Source organism: Myotis davidii, unplaced genomic scaffold (genome assembly GCF_000327345.1).
Source record: "Myotis davidii unplaced genomic scaffold, ASM32734v1 scaffold888, whole genome shotgun sequence".
In the NCBI taxonomy this organism is placed as follows: Eukaryota; Metazoa; Chordata; class Mammalia; order Chiroptera; family Vespertilionidae; genus Myotis; species Myotis davidii.
Window position 1 is genome coordinate 929,111 of NW_006298624.1, and position 8,628 is coordinate 937,738.

General features: G+C 43.5%; 1 pseudogene; it reads left to right on the forward strand.

Moving 5' to 3' along the window:
* The first annotated feature begins 299 nt into the window (after positions 1 to 299).
* Positions 300 to 1,970, forward strand: LOC102763845 (annotated as a pseudogene).
* The last annotated feature ends 6,658 nt before the right edge of the window (positions 1,971 to 8,628 follow it).

Consider the following 8,628-nt stretch of genomic DNA (forward strand, 5'->3'; position numbering starts at 1 on the left):
ACCAAGAAGGTTTTCAGCAAGTGTGAGAAGCAAGTGTGAGAAGCAAGCTTTGATGGGCGCAGGGCCACTGCCCCCCAGGGAGGCCCTTGGAGTTCTGTTCTGAAACCTCAGGCACCCACTCCAGTGGGGGTTGGGGAAAAAGCGCCCCTGCTGCCCACCTAGTGCCAGGTCCCTGGTTAAGGAAGCGAGTCCAAGTCGTAGCCACAAGGCCTGGTGGGGCTGTCTCACCCCAGACCATCCTGGCTGAGCACCTCTGGCATCACCGGTGGAGCGGGTGTGAGTTGAACATTTTAATGAAAATGTCATGCCTGCACCCCGCCCCACCGTGTCCTGATCCCAGCAAGGAGAGGGCAGCGGGATCAGAGGTGCAGCCTCAGGACCCCGTTAGGAGGCACCAGGGCTCAGGAAGATCTGGGAGCAACCTGCAGGCGTGCTACGAGAAAGAGGTGCTGAAGCGCCAGGACACCGCGGACTGACTGCTGGAGGCGCACCAAGGTGCAGATGAGGCGGCTCTTGCCGGCACTGAGCTCAAAAAGTGCATCGACAGCCTGATGGACGAAATCGCCTTTCTGAAGAAGATGCATGAAGAGGAGTTCGCCCAGCTGCAGGCACAGATCCAGTATGCTCAGATCTCTGTGAAGATGGACGTGTTTTCCAAGCCTGACCTCTCTGCGGAGCTCAAGGACATCCGCGCCCAGTATGAGAAGCTGGCTGCCAAGAACTTGCAGAATGCCGAAGAATGGTTCAAGAGCCACTTCACCATGCTGACCGAGAGCGCTGCCAAGAACCCCGAAGCGCTGTGCACAGCCAAGGATGAGGTATCAGAGAGCCTCCTCCTGTTCATGGCCAAGACCCTGAAGATGGAAGCATGCCGGGACATGAACGAAGCGCTGGAAAAGCAGCTGCAAGAGCTGGAGGATAAGCAGAACGCCGATAGTGCTATGCAAGATACAATCAACAAAATAGAAAATGAGTTGAGAACTGCAAAGAGTGAAATAGCACAATATTTAAAAGAATACCAGGACCTCCTCAATGTGAAGATGGCTTTGGACATTGACATTGCAGCTTACAGGAAACTCTTGGAAGGTGAGAAGACCGGCTCAGTTTCACCAGCATGGGAAGCATAGCCAGCAGCTACTCTCAGTTTCACTAGCGTGGGAAGCATAGCCAGCAGCTACTCCCAGAATTCCCAGGTCTTTGGCCCATCTGCCTACGGTGGTTACAGACCAGCTCCTACTTGATGTCCACTTGCTTCTTCCCTTCTTAATACACTAGCCACGTCCAGGAGGAGCAGATCGAGGTGGAGGACACCGCTGAGGCTGCAAAAGCCGAGGAAGCTGAGGATGAACCCTCCTCTGAAGGAGAAGATGAAGAGGAGGAGAAGGAGAAGGAAGAGGCTGAGGAAGAGGAAGAAGGTGCCAAGGAAGAATTTGAGGATGCAAAGGAGGAAGAAGGAGGCGAAGGTGAAGGAGAAGATGCCTAAGAAGCTGAGGACGAGAAGAAAGATGAAGGTGCTGGGGAGGAGCAAGCAACCAAGAAGAAAGATTGATCCCCCCTTTCCTTAATTATTTCAGGAATAATTCTCCTGAACCAGGTCAACCCCATCACCAACCAAGCAGTTGAGTTCCTGATACTATATGAATTAAGAAGTCAATATATGTAACACTCTGAGGTGACTCAGGTTGTACATTAAATGTTGTGCTATGACTTTTCTCCTTATGCAGAGTATCTGTTTGCTTGCAGAGTGGCTTTTTGTCTTGCTGCCAGCCTGTGCATGGTCCATGCTTATGAGTTCAGGATCTATGGCAATGTGAATAATTCAGATGTTTACAATAAAAACACATGAATACATGAATTCACTAATGTTAATGTTAAACTTCATGGAAAAAAATAGTCCTTTGAATCTTTGGTGGTTATAAATTAAAGACCTCAAATCATGTGCAATAAACATTAAATAAAGTTACACTGAATGACAAAAAAGAAAAAAATATATCAGGGGCCAGGAAATATTCAAAGAACTGGGGAACTATTCCAAAATCAGGAAGGGAAGTCACAGGGTGTATATTATTGCTATAAATACAAAGAAAGAAAATTACTGGCCAATATACCCGTGAACACAGATGCTAGAATATTAACAAATCATATCAAGCAATACCTTAAAGAGACTATACACCAGGATCAATTGGGATTTATTCCAGGAATCAAAGGCTGGTACAATATTTGCAAACCAATAAATGTGATACAGCATGTAAGCAAAATGAAAGCTAAAAATCACATGATCGTATCAATAGATGCAGAAAAAGCATTCAACAAAATTCAGCACCCATTTTGATGAAAACTCTAAACAAAGTGGGAATCAAGGAATCATACCTTAATGTAATAAAAGCCATAAATGACAAACCTACAGCCAACATCATAGTCAATGGGAAAACCCCAAAGTGTTTCCCTTGAGAACAGCAACAAGACAAGGATGTCCACTTTCGCCACTCTTGTTCAACATATTACTTGAAGAGTCCTAGCCACGGCAATCAGACAGGAACTGATAAAAGGCATCCAAATTAGAAAATATGTCTTCAATGAGCACTCACCAGAGTGACCTTTTGTACCAGGACTCCTAACCAGCCCCCGGGAACCAGCATCCCAGGATTTGGCTTCAGACCCCTGCAGTGAGTGCAAACATGGGACCCCTGGGCCCCAACCCTGCCCCAGGCCCTAGAACCATGCTGCCAGTCTGATCCAGAGCCACTCAGCACCTGCTCGGCCCTGAGCTCTGGGACCTGTTGCCAGGGAAACCTGAAGCAACCCATTGTGCACCCCACTCTGGGCCACAGGAAAATGAGGACTATGTGACCCAGAGCAACCCACACCTGCTCCAACTTGGTCTCTGGGACAGTCTTACTGGGGTTATCCACAACAATCCAGCATGCACCCCACTCTGGGCCACAAGAGAGCATTGCCAGGGTGGCCCAGAGAAACCTGGTGTGTTCAGCCAGAGGCCAAAGGATTGCACTGAAAGTATGCTGCTGGGGGGACATAAGATGCCATCCTGCCATGGGTGCTGATACCACACAGTAAATTGCATGAAATAGGGCTCTGGGTCCCCACAGGGAGTCACACACCAGAGAAACTGCACACACACCCACAACTCCGAACATCTGAAGCAGACAACTAAGGAACCAGATCCATGGGAAGAGGGAATATAACTCAGAGAATAGTCAATAAAGGCATGAGATTCAAGGCAGACCTAGCCTTTGGTCTAAAAATTTCTGGACCATTTGCCTTCAACTTCTCAAACCTCAAGCATGGTGCCCAGGGTCAGAAAGTGATGGCAAAAATGGGGAGACAAAAAATAAACCCCCAAGGAAATAAAATGCTGAGTCAGCAGAAAAGAAATTAAATGAGGTGGAGGCAAGCAATATGCCAGAGAAAGAATTCAAAGTAAGGATCATAAAGTTCTTAAACTGGCAGGATGAGAAAATCAACAACATATGTAAGACTCAAGGAGAATGAAGAATGTTATAGAAGCAATAAAAACACAATGGAATGTTAAAACAGTAGACTAGAAGAAGTGAATGAATGAATCAGTGAGATAGAAAACAGCAGAAAACACACACAATCTGAAGAGCAATTGGAGAAAAAAAATTAAAAGCAGGAGAAGAGTTTAAGGAACCTTTGGGACAACATGAAATAAAGCAGTATCTGTATAATAGGAGTGCCAGAAAGTCAAGAAGAGGAGAAAGGAATAGAAAACCTATTTGAGGAAATAATGACAGAAAACTTCCAAGCTTTGGAGAAGAAAAAAATCACACAAGCACAGAGAGTCCTGAACAAGATGAACCCTAAAAGACCCACACCAAGACACATCATAATTACAATGGAAAACTTTAATTACAAAGAAAGAATATGAAGAGCTGCAAAAGAGAGGTATGAAGTTACCTGCAGGAGTCTCCCATCTATACTAATAAAAGGGTAATATGCCAATTAGACCAGGTAGACAAGACATCTTTTGGTCGTTCTTCCAGACAAAGCCATGGTGGTGGGGGCTGAAGCAGAGGTGGTTAGGGGAAATCAGGCCCTCAGGGTAGCAGTTAGGGGTGATCAGGCAGACAGGCAGATGAGCGGTTAAGAGCCAGCGGTCCTGGATTGCAAAAAAGTGTCCTGGATTAGAGCGGGTGCAGGCTGGGCTGAGGGACACCCTCTCTCTGCCCCATGCATGAATTTTGTACACCAGGCCTCTAGTTAGATTATAAAATGATTTCTCAACAGAACACATCAGGGCAGATGGGAATGGAATAAAGTTATGCAAAGCAAGGGACTGAATCCAAGAATACTCTATCCAGACAGGCTATCAATCAAAATTCAAAGTGAAATCAGGAGGTTCACAGACAAAAAGAAGTCTAAGGAGTTTATTACCATCAAGCCAGCAATGGTAGAAATGCTAAAGGGACTGTTGTAACAAGAATAGAAAGAAAAGAAGGAACATATGCATAAAGAATAAAAATGGCTACAAACAAGTACCTATCAATAATAACCTTTAAAAGAAATGGGTTAAATGTTTCAATAAAAAAAAACATAGGGTGGCTGAATGGGTTAGAAAATTATATATATGAGGTGAGGTCTACAAGAGCCACACCTCAAAACAAAGTACTCACACAGACTGAAAGTGAAAGGATGGAAAAATATTTTTAGGCAAACAGTAATGAAAAAAAAAACTGGTGTAGCAATACTTATAACTAATAAAATAGACTTCAAAATGAAGGCTCTAACAAGAGATAAGGAAGGCCACTTCATAATACTAAAGGGACTGATACAAGAAGAGTATATAACTAGTAAACATATATGCACCCAATAGAGAGAGCACACAAATACATAAAAAAAAACTTCTGGAAGATATCAAGGGAAAGATCAACAGAAATAAAATCATAGTAGAAAACTTTGATACCCCACTGACATTACTGAATAAATCTTCTAGACAAAAAATCAACAAGGAAACAGCAGTCCTAAACTACTCACTATATCAGATGGAATTAATTGACATCTTCAGTACATTTCACCCCATAACTACAGAATATACTTTCTTCTTGAGTGCACATGAAACGTTTTCAAAGATAGACCATTTATTAGGACACTGACTAAGTCTACAGAGGGAAAACAGTCTTGAGAGGGAAGTTCATAGCACTACAGATCTACCTCAAAAACAAGAACTGGTAATAAATTATCTAACGTGGTGACTAAAAATTAAGAGAGCAACAAGAAAAGCCCAGAGTAAGCAGAAGGAAGTGAATAATAAATATCAGGGTGGAAATAAATGACATAGAGACCAAAAAACAAAAGAGCAATAAAACCAAGAGCTGTTTCTTTAAAAGGATAAACAACATTAACGAACCTCTAGCCAGGCTCACCAAGAAACAAAGAAGGAGGACCCAAATATACAAAATCAGAAATGAAAGAGGTGAAATTACAACCAACCCCACAGACATACAAAGTATTATAAAAAATTACTATGAACAACTCTACTCCAACAAGCTGGAAATCCTAGGAGAAATGGACATATTCCTACAAAAATACAATCTTCCAAAACCCAATCAGGAAGAATAAGAAAACCTGAATAGGCTGATAACTAATGATGAAAACGAAGCAGTAATCAAAAAACTTCCAGCAAACAAAAGCCCTCGTCCAGACTGCTTCACAAAGTAGTTTTACCACACATTCAAAGAACTAAAACCTATTCTCCTCAAACTATTTTTAAAAATTCAAGAGAAAGGCACACTTCCAATCTATTACTATGAAGCCAGCATTACCCTAATCTCAAAATCAGATAAAGACACTACAAAGAAAGAGAATTACAGACCAATATCCTTGATTAACATAGATGCTAAAATCTTCAACAGAATCCTAGCAAATCGGGTCAAGCATTACATTAAAAGATCATACACCATGACCAAGTGGGATTTATTCTGGGGATTCAAGGATGGTACAATGTCCACAAATCAATAAACATTATGCTTTACATAAACAAACTGAGAGACAAAAATCACATAATCATACCAATTGATGCAGGAAAAGCGTTTGACAAAATCCAACATCCTTTCTTGATAACTACTCCCAACAAAGTGAAAATAGAGGGATCATACCTCAACATAATAAAAGCCTTATATGACAAACCTACAGCCAACATCTTACTCAATGGGCAAAAACTAAAACCATTTCCCCTAAGAACAGGAACAAGACGGGGATGCCCACTTTCACCACTCCTGTTTGACATAGTACTGGAAGTGCTAGCCATAATAAATAGGCAAGACGAAGAAATAAGATTATCCAAATTGGAAAAAAAGAAGTAAAACTGTCATTATTCACAGATGACATGATATTGTACATAGAAAACTCTAAAAACTCCATCAAAAAACTACTAGACTTAATAAATGAATTTGGCAATGTAGCAGGATACAAAATTAACACCCCAAAATCTATGGCTTTTTTATACACTAACTAGAGGACCAATGCACAAATTCATGCATGGGTAGGGTCCGTAGGCTTGGCCAGCTATCCAGCCAATCTGCGAGTGACCAGTGGGGCCCCCCACTGGCACCTGCCTTGGCCAGCTTGGCACTGCCTGCTCACTGGCCCTGCCCCCTGCTGCCACCACCAGTTGCCTACCTCTGTGGAAGGTAACCTGCAGGGTGATTGGGGGGGCATCCCTGGCCTGCTTGCTGGCTGGTGCCACTCCCTGCCACCACCACTTGTCACTTCCTTCTGTGGGGTGACCAGTGGGTGGTTAAGGGGCCCCTCTGGCACCCACCTTGGCTGACCTGGAGACTGCAGGCTGGGGGCAGCTCCTGTGTTGAGAGTCTGCCTCTGGTGGTCAGTGTGCATTATAGCAACTGGTCATTCCCCTGGTAGTTCTGCTGTTTGGTCGATTTGCATATTAGGCTTTTATGTTATAGGGTAAGGTAATAAACCAGGAAGCAAATCAACTTTGACTCTGTAAGAGGAATTAGGGCAATTTCTAGGACAGGTGGCACACGTGGAACATTGTGGGTATTAGCAGCAAGTGGCAGAGTGTGGAACATGGTGGGCATCAGCTGTGGCAGGATGGTGGAGCAGGTGAGTCAGGTTGCCAGACCAAGGTGGGGCACCAGTCGCTGTCATTGGGATGAGCCTCCGGTGGTTACTGAAAATTCTTTGCGCTCCCCTGCGCAGCAGTCCTGCCTGGTGTTCACACCTGCTGCTGGCACTGGAGCCACCGCTCACACCCACTGCTGGTGCCCAGTGCTGGCCCCAATCCTTTGGTGTCATCAGTGGGTGCATATGGTGGTTGCTGGCCCCAATTGCCCCTGAGGGCTTCTCCACCTCCCCCTGGTCCTGAGGGGCGATTAGGGCAGCTGTTGCCTCTTGCACCAAAGATTCAATGCAATCCCCATTAAAATACCAATGGCATATTTCACAGACCTGGAAAAAACTCTTAAAAAGACCCCAAATAACCACAGCCACCTTGAGAAAGAAGAACAAAGTTAGAGGGATCACAATATCAGATATCAAGCTTTATTACAAAGCCACTGCTCTCAAAACTGCCTGGTACTGGCACAAGAACAGACATACAGACCAGTGGAACAGAACAGAGAACCCAGAAATCAACCCATGCCATTATGCTCAATTAATATTTGACCAGGGGGGAAGAGCATACAATGGAGTCAAGACAGTCTCTTCAACAAGTAGTGTATTTGGAAAACTGGACAGACACATGTAAAAAGATGAAACTAAACCATCAAATTACACCATACATAAAAATAACTCTAAATGAATAAAAGACTTAAACATAAGCTATGAAACCATAAAAATCCTCAAAAAAAACATAGTCAGTAAAATCTCAGACATCCTATGTGGCAGAATTTTTGTAGATACATCTACTGGGCAAAAGAAACAAAGGAGAAAATAAACAAATGGGACAACTACATCAAACTATATACTTTCTGCACAGCCAAAAAAACCATTAAAAATGAAAATAAGCCTTCTGTATGGGAGAACATATCCCAATGATACATATGATAAGGGATTAATCTCCAAAATATATAAGGAACTCATACAACTTAATATAAGGAAGATAAACAATCAAATTAATAAATGGACAGAGGATCTGAATAGGCACTCCTCCAAAGAGTACAAATGGCCAAGAGACATATGAAAAAATGCTCAAAGTCACTAATCATCAGAGAAATGCAAATTAAAATGACAATGAGTTATCACCTCACACCTGTCAGAATGGCTGCCATCAATAAATGAGCAAACAGCAACTGCTGGTGAGGATGTGTAGAAAACAGAATCTTAATTCACTGCTGGTGAGAATGCAGATTGGTGCATGGGTGGAAGACATCTGTAATACTATCAACAATAAATCTATATATATAAAAGCCTAAGCAACCATTACAACCAGACAACCGAACAATCAGCTGGTAGCTATGGCATGCACTGTCCACCAGGGGGCAGATGCTTAATGCAGGAGCTGCCCCCATGGTAGTCAGTGCACTTTCACAGCCAATTCCTTCAGCCGGCCAACCTCCCACAGTCCCTCCCTTTGGCCTGCTGGCCCTGATCACCAGCCAGGCTGAGGGACCCCACCCATGCACAAAT